Consider the following 19800-nt stretch of genomic DNA (forward strand, 5'->3'; position numbering starts at 1 on the left):
ATTAAATTGGGTTGATTTTGGTTATAAATTTGGGTTTGTATATTAAATTAAACTTGAATTTGGGGATATTGAATTTAGGCCTAGTGGAATTTATTTTAATTTATCATATTTTGGGCTCATTAGATTGTGTTTGTATTTTGGTTATTAATTCGAAAATTTTGGACTAGGGCTCATTTGATTGACCCATTTTTAATTAATGAAATTTATTGGACTAATTTGAAGTTTGAATTTGGGCTTGAATATTTATTTTGAACTTAGTACATTTCTAAAAATTTACCTTTGGGCTATTTTTGTTTTGCATGGGCCCATTCCACTGAGTAAGGATCAATGACACGTGGAAAATTAAATTTCATGGAGGAAATGGAGGCACATGAAAACATTGAGCTTATTGTAGGTTTTTTGAGGTACACGTTTTATTTCCCACTTTTATTTGATTTTATTACTATTGGTTCCTGTAAATATTCATTTGTATATATTCATTGAGTGTGTATAAAATTGAATATCGAACAAACCAGAAATTTTGTTTAAATAAGAGTGAAAAATCAGTAAATATGTTTTAATAAAATAATGTTCTAAAATATTCTCCTTAATAAAAGAGTTTTTTTATGAATAAAAATTCAGAAAATTGTTTTTAGGAAAATAAAAAAAGAATCGTTTTTAACAAAATTAAAATAAAAAAAAATGTTTTTAATAATAGTTGTCCGAAAATTTCTTTGTTTAATAAAATTTGTTCAAAAATTTGTTTTGTAAATAAAGTTGTCCCTAAAATTAATTTTTAATAAAATTGTTCAAATAATGTTTTTTAAAATAATTTTTTTTCCTTAATTAAAATGAGATTAAAAGTAATTTTTAGAAACAGAGTATTTAAATCATTTTTCTTATTGAGAATAGGATGAGAGTTATTTTTGCAAATTAAAGTTGTAAAAACATTCTCTTAATAATATTGGATAGAATTTTAACATTTTTGTAAATAAAGCTATAAAAGACTTTTTTTAATTAAAAATTCTTTTCCAAATGAAGTTATATTTTCTTAAATAATTTGTATAAATCACTTTTCTTAAATAAAAATAAATCGAAATACTATTGTAAATAAAGTTGTAAAAATTCATTCATTTCTAGTAAAAGTAAGAAAAATTTTTTTTTTTGTCAAATTGAAATTTTGTAATAAATTCTTTTGATACAATAAGTATAAATAACTTTTTTGAAAATTGAATACAAATGAAATTGAATCAAATCGCTTAAAGAAAATAAATTGACTTTTTTTTTTGTAAATAAATAAATTGAAATTATTAATTCAAAATTGTTTTTAATAAAATCCTTTGAAGTTTCTTGAAAACTAATTTTTGAAATATCTTTTCTTTAAAATTGGTTTAATAAATAAATTTATATAATTTTCATGTCATTTATCATATGCATTCTTGTAATTTGATTTCATCATTATTTTTGTATATATTTATGCACCACAACTTGTACATATTTATTTGTATGATTCTTTTAGTAGAAATCGTATGTATACGGGCTTAGAAGGGTGCTACGACTCACTACCGTACCTAATAAGTAACCTGATCCCCGAATTTGGACTCGATTTTTGCAGACATGTCTTTTCCCAATAAGGAGTCACAAAGGGTTTTCATTCTTATTTTGTTTTCCCTTTTTAAAAAAAACTAAAATAAGTGGCAACCTCAAATCTTGTTCTAAAAATCAAATTTTCACCAAATAAAGAATGAGTCTCGTCATTCAAGTGGGGACGCACATGAAAATGTGAGTCCACAAAATGACGACTCCACTAAGGATTAAAGAGGGTCAAACTTGAACTCAAGTTGATGAAAATGTGGCGTTTGATTAATTGATCAATGGATACCTTCTCATGGTGACTTTGTTATATATTTGCCTCTTTTAGGGCATGTGAGCATTGACATAATGATTATTTTTTATATATTGCATGTGCCTTACTATATGTTGATTTTTGTTATCTTGTGTGTTTGTATATATTGACTTATGGTTTGTATATATCTATTTTGGCATGATTGTGGACTGCAGGATTACTCTTTTTCTGCATGATAATTGTCTATGTTTGATTTCCATGTTCAATTGTGATATAGACATGTTGATTATCCCCATTGATTCTCTTGCCATGATTATCCTGCTCGCTTTGACATGTATATTCACATTATTGTATATATTATTCATCTTGATCTCAGTTGTGCATTATTTTGATCAGCTTTGAGTATGCTATTATTTATTCTTGTTGTATATTCATCTCGCTTATCTTGTTTCATGCTTAGCTTGTGTGTAGATATGAGTGATATGCATGTTCTTTGCATGACTACTCTTTTTCTGTGTTATGCATGTGTTGCTTGTCTATATGGGTCACACATCTATTCCCCTACCTCCAATTCCTTAGTCTCAGTCAACCTTGTTTCCCTTGATCTTGTATTTGATATGAGACTTGTTGCTTCGTTTGTTCTCCGACTGAGCTAGTGATTCAAAGTAGGGTTTAGTGATGGGCTATATCTATGTTTGGGAGCATTCTGGAGGAGGTCAACACATTGATGCTGATTGGAGTTCAATCTTTGCAGACTTGTATAGCCCAAAGCTAGATTTCAAGATATGTGTGACTAGTGTGTTTTCTTTCTACTTTAGCTTCATAGGTTTTTCAGATGCACCCACACCGTTCACTGTGCACCTTAGATTACCACTAAGTATTGAGAGATGTGAGAGCCTTTACTATTAGGAAACCCCCTACAATGCGAAGTAGTGCATAGTGGAGGTGATGACCAGCTTGCATGGAAGCACCCTGTCTCTTTAAAGGTGTGCAAGAAGTTGCATACCATCAGAGAGTACGATCGTTTCTGCTAGGTATCCTTTAAACTCCACTCCATTTTCTTTTTAGAGTTGTCTTGACCTCGTAGGTTAAGCCTTAGATCTTTCAATTAGGATTCATTTCCTTCACGTGGGTTCATCTGAGAGCCTTCGGGGCTGCTTTAGTAACAACTTAAATCCAATACTCCATCTTTTGGTCTCCAGTTGAGAGTGCTCAAATATTAATGTGAGTTTGATATCAATTGGACCACCATTTGTCATGTAGTGTCAACTCATTCTGGTCTTTTGTTTTGTCTAGCATGCTTTTTCCTTAGGGTTTTAGATAGTCTTCCTTTCTTGAGTTAGCATTATTCAGTTGTTTGTCACTATGCTTTACATTTTAGGATATGCTCATTGATCATGCTCGCCCCTTTACATTCTTCACCTATCATGGGCTTGATACTTCATTCTTTGGTCAATTCGTTTGATTTTATTTTCATTACAAAAAGGTGAAAGGCATGTCTTCATATTCACACCATTTTTTAGAGGTTTTCCTTTAGCACCTTATCATTTTTCTTTATGGAGCTTGGGTTGAAAGTGAATCAGGGATATTTTGTTACAGATGGAGTATCGATCTCATGATAGTGTTTTTTTTTTCTTTTTTACACCTCATTCATTTTCTGGATCACTGATAGAAATTCTTTAGTCACAGTTGTAGTCATCTCACAGTGGACACCTTTATAACTCTAGAGTCTCTATCATACATCAAAATTTTGATTATCATCACATGACCACACATCATGTGTTGTGTTAGTTTTTTTTTTTTTTTTTTTGCTCGAGGCATCTCTTCACTTGCACATCGTGATCTTAGGACTTGACCCATCATGGAGGATATTGAGCTTTTTGACCTTGGACTAAAGACTTGACTTAAGGAGTTCAAGAATGTGACCCACCTTCTCATGATCAGAGCAATACTGTACCTATTCCCACACCTTGGCTTTGTCGACATACATCCATCTACCTATTCTGAGCTTTGCACAGTATCACCCTTAACATCATTACATGACCTTTCTATTCCGAGTTGTTCTGGCTTTGCACATCCCCTCCTTGATCCAACCAAGTAGAGTGTGAGGATTGTGAGCCTAGGGTTGATCTTATATGGCGAGGGATGACTTATGATCTTTGGGTGGCTTACAATGTGAGGATTAGTTGATTATCTGATGAGACTATCACTTATTCTACTATGAGTATAGAGATTGATCTTGCATGATGAGAGTTGGTTTGTGATGAACAGTTTTGCTTGATGAGATCTTCATTTACTCTATTTTGAGAGGATCATCTTTGAGATTATTACGGAGCAATTGGAGTAGGGTTTGGTGCACAATCCCAAAAGGTTGATGTGGTTATATCAGATGGACGTCGATCTTTACTATCAATCATGTGAGAGTTTGAGAGTATGATATTTGAGACCATGGTCGCATGATGGGTGGCCTTCATTTCAATTAGCTTACACCCTATCACCTTTATTGACATTTAAACCATTTCTAGCCCTTTGAGCCTCGCATGAACATCATAGTATTTTCTTTCTTATAGCCTTGCTCACCTTTTACACTAGGATAGAGGTCCTCTAGTGTATACATGCTTTATTTGAGAGTTTCATGAGCCATGGGCTTATTGACTCACATTTTTCATTATTTTGTTGTTGTTCTATCATTTTTCATCATACCTTACTGTTTATATCCTTTGTTCCATTTTTTGTCTTTGTTATCACATCCCATTCCACTCCTATCTCATGGACATTGGTTCAAATATCCTTAGTTAAAAAGGTCATATTGTCAGAGAGAGTTCATGTATATCAGTGTTTAAGAGTATATCCATTTTGTTGTATATTCTCAATGGAGCTCATTTTTTTATATTTAGAGTATGCATAGGTAAAAAGAAAAAAGAAAAAAGAAAATAATAAAATAACAAAATAAATAAGCACATGTATGTATGTATGTATGTATGTATGTATGTACGATGTCCTCTAGTGAGTGTATATATTGGTCATTGAGGATTGCTTTATTGATTCAATTGCTTATGAGAGTTTGTATGTGGGCTTTCAAAGGTCGTTATCTTCTTGTGTCTATCTTATTATGTATTTTATGTGTAAGAGACAGGTAAACTTTTCCTATAGACTTTGGATTTTGGTCTCCTTCGTCATTACATACATCAGTGATTTGACTATTTTCGATGACTTGATTTCAGTATATCATTGCTCATTCATTTTATTTATTATTTTTTTTCTTTGATCTATTTGTTCTTCTCATGGTATCTCATTTGTCTTGCCTGCATTGTGCTTTGTTCATATTGATTTACATTTTGTGTTCGATATTTTTCATACATCATTCTTATACATCCTATCGATAATTTGATATTCATCATTTCTTCTATTTCATCGCCAATATATTTATCTTTTATTTTTTTCTTCTTCATTGATATATTCATATTGGATGTCCTCAGATCCATGGTTCATGAGATTCTCTATACATATTGCATTTTATACACGAGGGTATAGGGTTTTATCATGGGGATTATTGAGTTTAGTTTCCTTTCATATCTTCACCTTATTATCTTAGCCTACATTACGTCCCGGGTCTTAAAACCACCCTGAGGCCATGATATTATACATTGTGTTTGATGACACTCATGTGGGGAATACTTGAGGTTGGTAGGAGAGTATTTTGATTATGATGGACCACTGGGACATAACCACCTCAAAGAGTTTTTATCGGGTATGTAGCCATTTTTCTCAATAAATTGTATTGGGGCACAACTTTCTCGGTCAGGTGTTGATTTTTTAGATGACCATTAAACAGGGCCATTCCTTGGAGGGGATTAGACGTTCTTTTTCACATTAGAGCATGAGATGTAGGAAAAAGATTTCATTTGATATGCTTGCATTAGGGCATACCTCTCTCAAACGATGACAAATTTTGAGTCATAATCATTCCTTAGAGGTGATTAGATTATTTTTACATTAGAGTATGAGGCATGGATGGGAGATTTCATTTGATGTTCTTACATAGGGGCATACCACTCTTAGACAATGATAGGTTTTTTGGAGGAGTATAGTGTTCTCCTTGGTATTGACGGATTTTTTAGGTGATTGGAATGTGGTGTAAACCCTTGTGAGAGCCTATGTAAGATTTTAGTCATTTCAAAGATTTGCCCTACATTGGAGCATAGCCCTCTCGTTGGCGAGTGACCTTGGAGTTACCAGCTTACATTGTGGTATGACCATGTCAGAGTGCATTTTCATTGTGACATATCACTTTGTTTGACTTTTCACATTGGGATTTGTTCATTTCTTGGAGGATATTAGATACGCTCATCATGTTACAGTATGAGGAGAATTTAGAGAGTAGAAATGTACTTTGACTCAATGATGTATGATGGATTGTACTCCTCCCATGGTGCTTGATTTAGAGATGCTTATACTGGGGCATACCCTACTCATCGGTGATTTATTTTGGAGGTGTTTGTTCTATTCGAGGCTTGCTTATTTTGAGAGGATGTATTCATATTGAGGCATAGCTACCTTACTAATTTGTTACATTGAGACTCAACCTTTTGTTTATTATTTCTATTTCCAATGGGTTATAAAGTTATTAACACTTTGAGTTCAGTCTTCTCATAATACTTGGTTCAACTTTGATACCCACTTTCCTTTGTTGGACATCCAGACATCCTACCTTTGACACCATTATACTTGCATCTATCTTGTCAAAGCCTAATCGATATTGAGCCTACCTATTTCATCATTCTGCATGACATTATCCCATTCTCTTTATCAGGGGAGAATATAAACCAATCTTGAGTTTTTTGACTGAGTTTTCACATGCCTTTGTACATTAGGTTCAACATCTTCCATGATGGTAGTGCCTATTAGATTGTTGATGTATTTGCGATGATGTTTTCATAGTGATAGTTGATATGTCATATCTTAACTTGCTTGCATTATTAGACTTAAGAGTTTTGGTCAACATTTGTTTTGTCCATCATTTTAGTTTGGTTTATCAACATAGTTTCTATGAGGCGTGGTTTTGTTTGAGCATTTGTGCATTGAGGCTATATATTTTCATTGCATTATCGTCAAGCATATCCTAAAGTGTCTTGTGTGTTAACATTTTATGTCTTATGTTGATCGTTAACTTATACTAAGGCATATCTGCTCTTTAAGTTTATCAAATATTTTACAGATTTCCTTACTACTTAATCTATTTCTTGATTCTTGTGAGTCGTCATATCCCATCCCTCCCTTTAGCGTTCTTCTACTAGGGCATACCCATCCCTAGGTTTAGCATATCTCCTATTGATTTCATGGTTGTTTGACCCATTTTTCAATCCTTATGAGTATCATCAGGGTCATTCTCCCTTTTCGAGTCATTACATTGAGGCATACCCCATTTCTCATTGAGTTCATTATCCCAATCATTTCTTTTTTATGGTTCTTTTCAATGTTTTTGGTTGTAGACCACATTCCTTGTTTTCTATTTTTTCCTTAGGTGTTTCGATTGTAGATCATATACTTCGTTTTTTTTTCCCGAAGTTTGTTTTAAGGCATTCCCCTTCCATTAGTTTGTTAGGGCATCCCCCATTTCATCAATTTATTTAGGGCATCCCATTCTGTCAGTTTGTTTAGAGCACCCTCTTTTAACGTTCTTCTATTGAGGCATAGTCCCTTTTTGGGTTCATCATATCTCCTGTTGATTTCATGGTCTTTCGACCCATTTGTCGATCTTTACTAGTTATCACCTAGGGCATTCCTCCTTTCAAAGCTCTTATACTAGGGCATACCCTCTTTCTCATTGAGTTCACTATCCTAGTCACACCTTCTTTCAGGGTTCTTTTGAGTGTTTTTGGTTGCAAACCACATTCCTTATTTCCTATTTTGCTTTAGGTGTTCTTCATTATAGATTGCATTTCATTCCCTATTATCGTCAGTTTGTTTAAAGCATCTCCCTCTTTCTTCAGCCTGTTTAAGGCATCCCCCTTTCATAATTTTGTTTAGGGCATCCTCCTACCATCAGTTTATTTAGGGTCTTCCCTTTCTATCAGTTTGTTTAGGGCACCCCCTTTCTTCATTCTATTTCAAGCACCGGGCACCCCATTTTCTTCAATTTGTTTAGGGCATCCACCTATCGTTAGTTTGTTTAAGGCATTCTCCATTTCTTTAGTTTTTTTAGGCCATCCCCTTACCATCATTTTGTTTAGGGCATCTCCTTACCATCAGTTTATTTAAGGCCTCCCATTTCCATCACTACTACAAAATGTAATTTTTAATAGTTTAATTAAAGTCACAAAAAATATCCACTAAACATTAATATAGTGGAAAATAAAAAACATATATAATCTCACATGCCTCCACAAAGAGAGAACCTATGTGTAACTAGTACTCTCTTCCTTTTTGGACGCCCCTCTCTAACTGTAGCAGGTACTGCATGTGACACATGAAGAACATCTGTTTGTGATGGGGCTAGAGCTAGAAATAGAGGTGGTGGTGGAGGTAGCAATCTAGGTCGACGTAGGCCCCGCCTACCCCTCGGAATGACTGGCGATAAATCTAGCTGAGTAGATGTGTCAATCTGCACTAATGGTGGGTCTGAAGAGGTAGGAGGTTGTGATGGAGGTAGGTCTAAAGAGGTAGGGGGTTGTACTGATGGTGGGTCTGAAGAGGTAAGGGGTTGGGCTGATGGTGGGTCTGAAGAAGTAGGGTGTTGCACTGATGGTACGTCTGAAGAGATGGGTGACTGTACTAATCGTGAGGATAAAAAGGTAAGGGGCTGTAATGATGCTGATACTGATGATGTGATGGGCTGACAACTACTATATCTACCTCTCCCTCGAGATGTCGACCGACCTCGAACAAGTGGTGGTCGAGCAACTGTCGACTGAGCTGGTGACCTATCTCCTCCATGCTCTACATGTGGGAGACGATAATCCTCCTGAATAATGCACATAACATCAGTGGCCATATGAATAATATCAACAATACCAGTGCGGCAAGCATCAGTATCAGAGTCCTCCAATGCATGACCTCTCGAGATATGATAGATGTCATAGTCTCAATCTGTCACATAAAATGATATATAATTATTTGTTGGAATAAATATTATACAGAATATGTACATAATATTAAAGTGATACGAACCAATAAGTGGGCAGATAAAGCAGTAGCCTGGTACCACATAGGTTCAAAATCACTCATAGGTGTAATAAAACGACGTGTAATACGATGATACCATGTCATGTACGGAGCATGGTAGTCCATATGAGGCCCTATAGGCGCCGCAGTGACAATGTGGTCCCCCCTAGCCTCCCATAATGCCACGTAGTGCTCATGATACAACCTCCAATCAAATTGAGGTCGACCACGTCGATCTATGGAGTGAAGGTCAGAATCTATAGGGGGTGTCGAAGGAATACCCTGTATGAGTCCAAACTGTTGCAACACACGCTCAGGACGATGCCACTCAACAATATAAAAAAAAAAAAAATGGTGACATCGTCCGCCAAATATCCTGATCAGCTAAACAAATGTCTGGAAGCAACGCTAGTATATCATCTGTGTAAGGCTGCCATAATACCTGATATATTCATAGATGAGTATGTATTTAATAAAGTATAAATTATATTATTAATATTAAGATGTTCATGTTAAAGAATACTAATATTTAGCCCAAACCTGATCAGATCGCTGTTTATCAAACTCATCTCTGTATGTGACCAACACATGATGAGGAGTGTCTATATGAGATAAGGGAACTCTCCACCTACTCCTTAGTGCATCTGGTGGGAATCTCTCATCTATAGGCACTGGTGCATGGGGAAGTGATCTACTAGGACGACCCACATGTAATCGCTCCCATGACCATAGCTAAAAATGAAATAAAATTATGTTAAGTGCACATAATTATGACAAAATTACATAATTAATAAGATTAGTAGTTATACCTACAACAAATGTAATGGTCCTTCAATAGATTCTGCACTATCTAAGCTAGCTCAACATAACTCCCGATAAAGATGTGCTAGTGTCGCACTCCCCTAACTATATTGTGCAGTCTCACCAAAATCTCTTAACATGGGTAGAATTGCTAATTGGATGTAAACCCCCTTCTTATCTGTAAATAATGAACCACTAACTAACAATAAAAGATAAGCTCTAGCATGGCGCTATAACGTAACCTCATCTACAACCCCTGGTGGTAAGCGGGAGAAATGGGTAGTAATAAAACGAATTGTAAGGGATGCTCCACGAATATCAGTCTCTGTCGGTCGAACACCCAATAACTCCTCACAAAGTGCATGCCAATCAATATCTATAGAACTAGTGATATGATGGCCATGTACACGTAATCCAAATAAGATGGCTACGTCCTGCAATGTGATGGTCATCTCACCAACTGGCATGTGGAATGTGTGCGTCTCTGGGCGCCATCTCTCTACTAGTGCAGTAATCAAAGGCCAATCAACCTTAACATGGCCCACTCGATGAAAGACATAAAATCCTGACTATATAATGTATGGCCGAACACGATCATCCAAAACCCACTCTCGAAGCATCCTATGTCGGCAAGTCAAAACACTACCCATATCTGGATCAACACGAATGGTGGATGATCGATGTCGATGCTGAAGAGTAAGCACAGATGTATCCTCAAGGTCAGGACGAGCACGAAACAACGGAGTATCCATGTCTGCATGTACATCAATACATGATATAAACAAAATATGAATGAATTGACAAGAAACAATAATATCTAACAACATGAATTTCATCCCGAATAAATTGTAAAAATTTGAACAGCATTTCCCTTAAACAGTAGAGATTCAAAATTTTTCAATGTAACCTGATATAAGTAAAATATGAATGAATTGAAAAAAAATAACAATTTCTAACAACATTAATTTCATTATTAAAATTTTAAAAATTTGAACAGCATCTCCCCTAAATAATAGAGATTAATATTTTTTTCATGTAACCTGATATAAGCAAAATAAGAATGAATTGACAAAAAATAATAATTTCAAACAAACAAACGTCAATAAGATGTTCAATAAGATAGTTTCTACATATATCTTAAAACGATTAAGGTCAATACTAGTAAATTTAAAAAAAAAAAAAAAACAGTACAATAAGATGTTCATGAAGTACATCAACTCCTCCTATCATTGGTTTCTCTATTAGGACAAGAACGTCGATTGTGACCCGATTGCTTGCAAAGTCCACATGCTTGTGGAGTCCTAGTTTCCCTTGCATCCATCTCATTATGCAAACGACTTGATTTTGGTCAACCAGAAGTTAGCCGTTTCATTGAGTCTGAAGGCACAATTATCGGTCCATTATATTGAGGCCACTCCAACTCATCAAATATAGGATAAAACAAGGGAGCCCATGTTGATAAGTAAGCACGTGTGGTGTAATAACCTTGTACAAATTGTTGAAAATCAATTTCTCGACAATGACAAGCAGCAAGAATGTGCGAACATGGGAATCCTAACAAAAGTGTTTTGTTACATGTGCAAGACCCCGTTTGAAGGGTAACATGATATGTGTGAGGTTTCCTATTACTGCTTCCAACAGAGTGTCTAGTTTTAACATGAAAACGTCCCGCCACATGATCATACAAAAGAACCTCATGTGCACCCGCCTCAACAACTTTAGCCTTTATCTTGGATTCAATATGTGGAGTGAATTCTTCACCTGAAGCGAGCCGACTGGCACCATGCTCCCGCCTGACTGTGAAGTAACTATTAACCCGATAAAAAGTTAACTGGATTAAAAGCTGTTATTGGTAAGTTATGAGCACCCTTAAGGACACCATTAAAAACTTCAGACATATTAGTTGTCATAATCCCATATCTCCGCCCACCATCATATGAGAGTGCCCATTTTTCAAGAGGAATTTGCTTCAACCAATTTCTAGCCTCAGCATTTATCCGGTCAATTGTATCCATGTGAGAAATAAATTTTTTAACTTTACTCTCCATAGCAGCCCTACACATGAGATCCTTTAAAGTCTTATCTTTGAACTTTGTGTTGAAATTACTCGCTAAATGACGCATGCAAAATCTATGACAAGCATCTGGCTGAGTCCATCCCGAATATGTTTCATTGACAGCAGCTATAATGCCAGGATGACGATCAGAAATCAGACACAACCCTTTCCTTTGGGTTACTCCAACTCGGATACATGCCAAAAACCAACTCCAACTATCTGTATTCTCTCCTTCTGTAATGGAAAATGCAAGTGGAAACAATTGGTTATTACCATCACATCCCATAGCAATCAGCAAAGTCCCTTTATATTTTCCATACAAATGTGTCCCATCAATACTGAGAACTGGTCGACAGTGTGCAAACCCTTTAATAGATGGAGCGAATGCCCAAAAAACACGCTGAAAAATTTCTTCATTCGGATTGTTTCCAGGAACCATTATGGAATACATAATGCATCCAAGATTTGACAGCTCTAAGGCAAGGAAGAAACGAGACAACTCTGCATAAGACTTGTACTAATCACCAAATAATCGAGTCATTGCTTTCCTTTTTGCCTTCATTGCTTTTTGATAAGAAATTTGGTAACCAAATTGTTCCGCAACAACAGCTTGAATTGCAGCAACTGTAATGGTCATTTCTGCCTTCACCAATGTTTCAATATACTTAGATACAAAGCTAGAATCCAACTATGAATGATCTTGATTAATACATGGATTGATACATGTATGAGGACCTTTGTACTTTGTGATTCTAAACATACCCGTATCTTTCACTGTCATTGCCCTTAGTTGCCATTGGCACTCTGGTGCTTTTTTACATTGAAGAACTAACACACTTGCATTTGATCTATAAACAGTAAACTCTTGGTGCGCCTTTATGGAAAACATCTTCACAGCATGTTGCAAATTTGATTTTGAGGAAAATATTTGGCCAATTGATAATTCTCCATCAACATTTCCTAAAGTTGGCTTTTTCCATGGAGTCCAATCACTTACAACACAATTAATTGCCGCGTCCATATTTAAAAATTGTGGTGTAGGTGGCATATGGTATGAAACGGGTACAAATGTTTCCTGTAGGTTGTCATTAGAGATATTAAATTGGGTACCATGTGGAGAGGCAACTAGTGATGTGTTTTCAACCTCAAACTCAACCTTAAGATTATTAGACCTATCACCAACTTCAAGGTTCACAAATCTTGTGCTTTCACATTCCACAACTTGTTGGACCATCACCAAATCAATATTTTCTGTTTGATAACAATTTTCATCATCATTAGGTAAATGAATCTCATCTGTGTCGATTGCATCATCTCTATCATCTTCCTCATCTCTCTCATTTTCGTCATCAACATCAGTATCACCTGTTGATAATTGTGTCAAATGACCCATTTCATTACTCAGATGATAATGGTTGGGAGTTTGCTCTATGAATAATTGAACTGAAGACATTCCATACTTTGATGGCACCAGTAGCATACGTGCAACTGTCCGATCATTTCTCACCACTAATGGTTGAAATTTGTTCATTTCAGTTGGATGACGACATTTCAAGACTAACTGATAGTCTCTGTCAACACCAATGATATCATATATCATCTTCAACAACTCCACAAAGGTCATATGAATGGGCACATCTATAGGCTCAATCTCTACATTATTTCCAATATATCTCAAATCCGTTTCTGTCCTCAAAATTGTTCCATTCCAATAACATAGCACTTCTACTGTGGAATCAGTCATAATCGCCTTCACATAAATAATAACAAAAGGTTATTACATAAAAAAAATTATATTTATTTAAGTAAAAAATAATACTTTATGGTCAATGATTCATAAAATACAATAATAAACCTAATAAATATTGGAATGTAACAAAGCTTCATGTCTAAATACCAAGTTCAACTCAAATGAAAGCAATGTATAAGCAAATAAGTGTATAAGTAAAGAGTAGGATGATATTATGAATTAATATTATTTTTGTGGTCCAATAAAATGTTTTACATGTGTTTGGGTTACAAACACGTTTAATTTATTTTTTTAATTTCATAATTAGGATGAGATTAACTTTTAATATTTTTTTGATAAAATGAAATTAATATTTTTATATTAAAAATTAAATTTTAAAATAAATATGTGTTAATTATGTTAATTCTTTTACAACTCAAAATTATCTGTTAAATATATTTTTTTAAAATAAATATATGTTAAATATGTTATTTTAAATAAAAAATGAGATTTTCTAAAGAACCTTGTAAAAAAAATAATTTTCAATATCTCATAAATAAAAACCATATCCTAAGGTTATTATATTGTTTTATATATGGAACATAAAATTAAAAACTTTGATATTCTATTTGGAATTATTTTAAAAATTAGATCCTGAAAATCATATTTGATAACCTTCCTTGCTATTATGCTTGCACTGTAGAATGTAGATAGCATGTAGATTGTGATTCTAAATTCTAGTATAATAATAAAAATGCTTTCTTGGCAATTTTTTTTTTTATATTCCCTGGCATCACACCCTACTTGAACATCTAGACGTGTCCAAGGGCCACACCAATTGTAATGCTGTCTAGTGTGCACTCACGAAAATGAAGTACAACCTAATTGACAAAGGATCACATAAACAATATGGTCCCTACCCACATTCAATTTCTCCAACCCATAATCAAAGTTTTTCCATATGGGTTCACTTTTGGCCTCCCTTTCATCCTCCTCCACTCCCATCACATCCACAATCTAGTAGTCTAAGTGGAGTCATCAAACATGAGGTATATGGTCTATTTTATAATAGGTTTTTTTAGAGTTGGGCCATTCATTTTATACTTTTACTATTTTATTTTAATAATATTTTTATTAAAAGTATGGGTAATTTTGATATCTTTAAAAAATAAAAATTAAATTTTTGGATATAACCAAATACAAAAGTCTTTTTAAAGAGAAAATGTCTGTACTTTAAGAATCTGGCTTTTTTTTTTAAAAAAAAAAAAAAGTGTTTACTCATATTTGAGAAGTTTTCTTGATATCAAGGCAAAAAAAAATCTAGATGAGTATTTTATATTTAAGAGCTGTTGAGACAAAATTATTCAAGATCTCTTTATCAGGAAAAAATTATTTATTCATTTTTTACTTTGAAATTGTTTATATCCAAAATAATTTTTTTCCTAGCAAACATGTTATATATATATATATATATATATTCATGCAAGATACATCCAGTTTATGATAGAAACATTAAATTTAGATAACCAAAAAATATATTTAAAAATCACATTATCTATTGAGTCGGTCGAAATTCTTAGCAAACACATTCCCTATTCCACTCAAATTCTAAAAAAAGAAAAAAGAATTAAAAATCATTCCATTCAAATATATTTATCATTATTTACAACTTTTATTTTTTTAAAAAAATTTGTTATCTATGGCTATTATTACTATTAATTAATGCCCCATAATAATTTCAAAAAATTATTTTCGATTAATCCTAATTTTTTTCCCCTTAACTACAAAATCTTATAAGTTAATTTCATATATATGATAATATCCTCATAAATCCTTTTATTATTTAAATATTATAGAATATTATATTTTTTTATTTCCAAATTTAAATTAAAAATGCAAACTAACCATGTATTCTATATTGCAGAACAAGTCAATTACATCTTATAGAACCTACAAATTTAAATTAAAAATGCAAACTAACCACATATTCTATATTGCCAGAATTCCCAAAAATGTCTGCCCAATACTTAAAAATTGTTTACCATCTAGTTAGATATATAATTTTTTTAATAGGTAAATTTTTTTCTCCCCATTGGGACTTGACCTGAAACCTCCCACAAACCATCCCCATCTAGTTAGAAATATGGACATTGCTACAATGATTTGGGATATAATATTAGGTATAAATATTACAATAATGAGGGGGTTTTACTGGAAACTAAAGCATTGCATATTCAATCAGCTAGAATGCTCCTACCATCATCTAAATACAATTTAGAAACAACAAATGTGACTCTTCTCTCAAGTGTGATATAAAGTAGCTGAGGGCATCCCCAATCATATGTGCCTATATGCAATTAATCCAAAACCTTAGCAACCAAGACGGTGACACTCAATGCCAAGTAGATAACAAAGAATACAGCATAGATTCTCCTGAATGCAGAGGAGATGAAACGATATTGACACAATCTTTCACAAAAGTGTTTAATGTCTAGTTAGAAATGTGAACATCACTAGAATGATTTGAGGAATAAATTTTACAATAACAATGGGATTTAACTGGAATTCGCCATAACCACACTCCCTAACCAATCATTCACAACAATGGAAAAAAAAATTCTAAAAACCGAGATTTTGAGATGGGAAAAAAAATTGGAAAGTGTCAAAAACTTTATATAAGCCAAAAAGAAGATTAGGACTCACCTTAAACTTTTTTGGAGCTCCACCGTCTTTTTTAGTGGCCCACTGGTGGGGCTAGGGTTTACAAAAAAAAATCGCACAGAGAGATAGCAGAATGGGAGAGAATAGAGAGCACAGGGATGGCTGGAGAAAAGGTAAAGTAAAAAGGATATAAAATATTGCTTTTATGGGCTGATGTGGCTTCAAAGGGCTATTTTGAACAATAGTTTCAAAATCAGGCCGTTGTCAACTTTAAGTTTAAAAAGTGGGCCATTTTGGCCCAAAAGTCTCTCTTTGGCATGTCTGTGAAGCTGCTCTCCTTGCAGAAAGGGGTCCCCCCCATCCTACCAATAAAGCTCTCCATCTCTCGGGTGGTCCCAGCCAAATCCCATAAATAATAATAATAGAAAAAAAAACATTGGTCCTTTTAAGGGGTTCACACTAACTTTTATCTTCTACCATTACAAGAATTTGAAGAAGTTTTATGGGTTTTATTCTCACTTTTGTTGGGTTTATAAAGATAATTTTTTTTAGGCCTCTCATATATTATTATTATTATTGATGGGTTTTTTTACTTTTTCTCTAAACCATAAGCTTTGATTTGATTATTGTAAAAAAATCTATATCTGACAACTACGGCTTAAGAGTATGTTATTATTTTGTTAAAGATAAATTTGTCATAATACAAATAAATTAATATCTTAAAAATTAACAAATTAAATATCTTAAATTAATAAATTATACAATTTTATATATTATTTATATGTTATATAAATTTATTATTTTAAGATTATTAATTTATTAATAAATAAAACATTCATTTATAATATCTTTTATTTATTAATTTATGTTTGTTGAAGTAATACTAGATTTTTAAGTTTAAATATAAATAATTTTTTATTTAAGTATATTTTTAAAATTTCAATCATAAATTGTGATTTAATAGTTTTTAATTAAATTGGAAAGTAAAAAAAAATATTATAATTGAAATCTCAGTTATTAACTACTATACTATTATTTCGATAAATATAAATTTATCATAATATAAATAAATTAATATCTTAAAAATTAACAAATTAAATATCTTAAATTAATAAATTATACAATTTTATATATTATTTATATGTTATATAAGTTTATTATTTTAAGATTATTAATTTATTAATAAATCAAATATTCATTTATAATATCTTCTATTTATCAATTTATGTTTGTTGAAATAATACTAGATTTTTAAGTTTAAATAAAAATAATTTTTTATTTAAGTATATTTTTAAATTTTCAATCATAAATTGTTGTTTTTATAGTTTTTAATTAAATTTGAAAGTAAAAAAAAAATATTATAATTGAAATCTTAGTTATTAACTACTATACTATTATTTCGATAAAGATAATTTATCATAATATAAATAAATTAATATCTTAAAAATTAACAAATTAAATATCTTAAATTAATAAATTATACAATTTAATATATTATTTATATGTTATATAAATTTATTATTTTAAGATTATTAATTTATTGATAAATAAAACATTCATTTATAATATCTTCTATTTATCAATTTATGTTTGTTGAAGTAATACTAGAATTTAAAATTTAAATATAAATAATTTATTGTTTAAGTATATTTTTAAATTTCATTCATAAATTGTAATTTAATAATTTTTTAATTAAATTTTAAATTTAAATAAAAATTAACTAAAGCCGCAGTTGCCAACCGCGGCTTTAGTTAAAAAATGAAGCCGCGTTTGGCAACTGCGGCTTTAGTACAAAAATGAAGTCGCGTTTGCCAACTGCGGTTTTAGTACAAAAATGAAGTCGCATTTCTCAACTGCGGCTTTAGTGCAAAAATGAAGCCGTGTTTCCCAATTGCAGCTTTAGTACAAAAATGAAGCCACGTTTCCCAACTGCGGCTTTCACTATAATGACGAAAAAAATATATTTTTTAATGATGTGGCGCCTACGTGGCATCAAAGAGGCCATTCTGGTGGTCAGGGACGCCATTCTTACTTAGTGGAGGAATAGTGGAGTTGGTAGTGGCTTGCTAAGGAAGGGAGAAATAAGAAAGGAGCTGATAAGGGTAGGCAGAGGGGTATTTTAGGGAGGAGGGGGGGGGGGGCGGAAGCGAGAGGAGTTTCTTTTCTGGGAGAGGAGGCTAAACAAAGGTGGAGGTTTTGTGAGATCCAACTATTTTTGCTCGAGGGAGCATTCAGTGCAAAGTTGCATCTGGCCTTCCTCAACTAGTTGAAGGTTCGAAGTGTTGGCTAAATCAGACCCTATGGTGTTTTATGCTATTGAAAAACCTTGGGAAGCATCATTGATGGCGCTGGTGAACTCCACCTGGAGATCTGTTTGAAGGGTCTACGGGATAATTTCATGGGTGGTGCTGAAATTGTTAGGTCTGACCCTGTTGCGTCTTCTCGTGAGACTATTTTTTAGAAGCCCTGTAGAGCCATGATGAGCAGGTCCTCTAACAAGCATGACCGTCTCTATGTGAGAGCCCAACCTTCGGAAGAAGGTATTACAGGGACTATTGATGCTAGTTGTCTTGATCCAAGGTGGGTACTCAAAGCTCGATCTGAGACCTTGTCTGAGGAGTTCGTTTGTGGCAAAGATCTTGTAAAGAAAATCTGGTGTTCTGGAACTGGGACCACAGACCCTAACATGGTGGTTGATATGTGTAAGGGAGCTCGGCATTTTGATGAAATTAAGAATTCTGTTGCTGCTGAGTCACAGTGGTTGACAAAGGCGGGTGTATTGGCTGAGGAAGAACACGAGAGACATTTGCTTTGAAGTCTGTGATGTGGTCTTTCACGCAGATGCAGTTCTTAGAGGAGGTGATTAAATCGTGCCCATAGCCAAGAGCATGCCCAGAACCAGTCAAACAAAGGAGTTCCGCCTTGTGGAATTGATGTTTATTGTTTAAGCAAGGATGACGGAGGGATGGCTTAGAGAACTTCCAACAGGGGTGTTTGGTTCACTTACGCCAAAATGAACGTGGTGCATCATGAACATCACAGTGAGATGAATGCCTTGATTCATGCGCAGATTCCTCCAACAGCACGCCTTGGCTAGATATCCATGAAACTCTATGCATGCATGGCAGCCCAAAACTCATTCGAAGCCTTCCTTAAAACTCAAAATTCACCCATCCATGTGCATGAGAACCATGCAAAACTGGCCACCCTTCCACCCCATTTTCTTCATACCCAACTTTCTCTCTTTAACCACCACACCCATTTCTCACACTACCCGTAATCCTATCCAAAACCACTAACTTCTATCACCTTTCCCTTAACCCATCTCATCTTTCACTCACCACCTTCCCTAACTACACCACCAATTCCCTTTCTCTCTCTAAGTCTTCATCTCCCAACACCCACTAAACTCATTTTCTTACTGATAATGGAGACACATCCCTACACCAGCTTGAGAACCTTTGCATGTGCTACACCCAAAACGGAGCACCATGGTGTTCGTTTGCTAAAATTCCACATTTCGGAAAGACATCATTGCTGGCATTGATGGAGTGTGTATTTTCA

At 33.7% G+C, this 19800-nt stretch overlaps 1 pseudogene; it reads left to right on the plus strand.

Moving 5' to 3' along the window:
• The first annotated feature begins 16369 nt into the window (after positions 1–16369).
• Positions 16370–19184, plus strand: LOC117905505 (annotated as a pseudogene).
• Positions 19185–19800: the final 616 nt, after the last annotated feature.

The sequence above is a fragment of the Vitis riparia genome, chromosome 18 (assembly GCF_004353265.1).
Source record: "Vitis riparia cultivar Riparia Gloire de Montpellier isolate 1030 chromosome 18, EGFV_Vit.rip_1.0, whole genome shotgun sequence".
In the NCBI taxonomy this organism is placed as follows: domain Eukaryota; kingdom Viridiplantae; phylum Streptophyta; class Magnoliopsida; order Vitales; family Vitaceae; genus Vitis; species Vitis riparia.